The sequence below is a fragment of the Musa acuminata genome, unplaced genomic scaffold (assembly GCF_036884655.1).
Source record: "Musa acuminata AAA Group cultivar baxijiao unplaced genomic scaffold, Cavendish_Baxijiao_AAA HiC_scaffold_1126, whole genome shotgun sequence".
In the NCBI taxonomy this organism is placed as follows: domain Eukaryota; kingdom Viridiplantae; phylum Streptophyta; class Magnoliopsida; order Zingiberales; family Musaceae; genus Musa; species Musa acuminata.
Genome location: NW_027021339.1, coordinates 3,921,873 through 3,924,372, shown reverse-complemented (window position 1 = coordinate 3,924,372; position 2,500 = coordinate 3,921,873).

Below are 2,500 nucleotides of genomic sequence, written 5' to 3'. Positions count from 1 at the left end.
CGAGCGAGCGGCGAGCGGCGGACAGCGAGCGAAGCGAGAGGCAGCACCGTCCCTGCTATACGAAAGCCCCATCCAGCCCTGTGCCACCCGGGGGGTTCCAGGGTGCTGAGATGGCTGACATTTTGCTCCGCTCACGACGGTCACCGCGCGACGCAAGAACAGGCCAAAAACTGGCCAAAACGGCCCAAAAACGGGCCAAAACTGGCCATTTTTGGCTGCGCGAGCGAGCGGCGAGCGGCGGACAACGAGCGAAGCGAGAGGCAGCACCATCCCTGCTATACGAAAGCCCCATCCAGCCCTGTGCCACCCGGGGGGTTCCAGGGTGCTGAGATGGCTGACATTTTGCTCCGCTCACGACGGTCACCGCGCGACGCAAGAACAGCCCAAAAACAGGCCAAAACGGCCCAAAAACGGGACAAAACTGGCCATTTTTGGCTGCGCGAGCGAGCGGCGAGCGGCGAGCGGCGGACAGCGAGCTAAGCGAGAGGCAGCACCGTCCCTGCTATACGAAAGCCCCATCCAGCCCTGTGCCACCCGGGGGGTTCCAGGGTGCTGAGATGGCTGACATTTTGCTCCGCTCACGACGGTCACCGCGCGACGCAAGAACAGGCCAAAAACAGGCCAAAACGGCCCAAAAACGGGCCAAAACTGGCCATTTTTGGCTGCGCGAGCGAGCAGCGAGCGGCGGACAGCGAGCGAAGCGAGAGGCATCACCGTCCCTGCTATACGAAAGCCCCATCCAGCCCTGTGCCACCCGGGGGGTTCCAGGGTGCTGAGATGGCTGACATTTTGCTCCGCTCAAGATGGTCACCGCGCAACGCAAAAACAGGCCAAAAACTGGCCAAAACGGGCCAAAACTGGCCATTTTTGGCTGCGCGAGCGAGCGGCGAGCGGCGAACAGCGAGCGAAGCGAGAGGCAGCACCGTCCCTGCTATACGAAAGCCCCATCCAGCCCTGTGCCACCCGGGGGGTTCCAGGGTGCTGAGATGGCTGACATTTTGCTCCGCTCACGACGGTCACCGCGCGACGCAAGAACAGGCCAAAAACTGGCCAAAACGGCCCAAAAACGGGCCAAAACTGGCCATTTTTGGCTGCGCGAGCGAGCGGCGAGCGGCGGACAGCGAGCGAAGCGAGAGGCAGCACCGTCCCTGCTATACGAAAGCCCCATCCAGCCCTGTGCCACCCGGGGGGTTCCAGGGTGCTGAGATGGCTGACATTTTGCTCCGCTCACGACGGTCACCGCGCGACGCAAGAACAGCCCAAAAACAGGCCAAAACGGCCCAAAAACGGGACAAAACTGGCCATTTTTGGCTGCGCGAGCGAGCGGCGAGCGGCGGACAGCGAGCGAAGCGAGAGGCAGCACCGTCCCTGCTATACGAAAGCCCCATCCAGCCCTGTGCCACCCGGGGGGTTCCAGGGTGCTGAGATGGCTGACATTTTGCTCCGCTCACGACGGTCACCGCGCGACGCAAGAACAGCCCAAAAACAGGCCAAAACGGCCCAAAAACGGGCCAAAACTGGCCATTTTTGGCTGCGCGAGCGAGCAGCGAGCGGCGGACAGCGAGCGAAGCGAGAGGCATCACCGTCCCTGCTATACGAAAGCCCCATCCAGCCCTGTGCCACCCGGGGGGTTCCAGGGTGCTGAGATGGCTGACATTTTGCTCCGCTCAAGATGGTCACCGCGCAACGCAAAAACAGGCCAAAAACTGGCCAAAACGGGCCAAAACTGGCCATTTTTGGCTGCGCGAGCGAGCGGCGAGCGGCGAACAGCGAGCGAAGCGAGAGGCAGCACCGTCCCTGCTATACGAAAGCCCCATCCAGCCCTGTGCCACCCGGGGGGTTCCAGGGTGCTGAGATGGCTGACATTTTGCTCCGCTCACGACGGTCACCGCGCGACGCAAGAACAGGCCAAAAACTGGCCAAAACGGCCCAAAAACGGGCCAAAACTGGCCATTTTTGGCTGCGCGAGCGAGCGGCGAGCGGCGGACAGCGAGCGAAGCGAGAGGCAGCACCGTCCCTGCTATACGAAAGCCCCATCCAGCCCTGTGCCACCCGGGGGGTTCCAGGGTGCTGAGATGGCTGACATTTTGCTCCGCTCACGACGGTCACCGCGCGACGCAAGAACAGGCCAAAAACTGGCCAAAACGGCCCAAAAACGGGACAAAACTGGCCATTTTTGGCTGCGCGAGGGAGCGGCGAGCGGCGGACAGCGAGCGAAGCGAGAGGCAGCACCGTCCCTGCTATACGAAAGCCCCATCCAGCCCTGTGCCACCCGGGGGGTTCCAGGGTGCTGAGATGGCTGACATTTTGCTCCGCTCAAGACGGTCACCGCGCAACGCAAAAACAGGCCAAAAACTGGCCAAAACGGCCCAAAAACGGGCCAAAACTGGCCATTTTTGGCTGGGCAAGCGAGCGGCGAGCGGCGGACAGCGAGCGAAGCGAGAGGCAGCACCTTCCCTGCTATACGAAAGCCCCATCCAGCCCTGTGCCACCCGGGGGG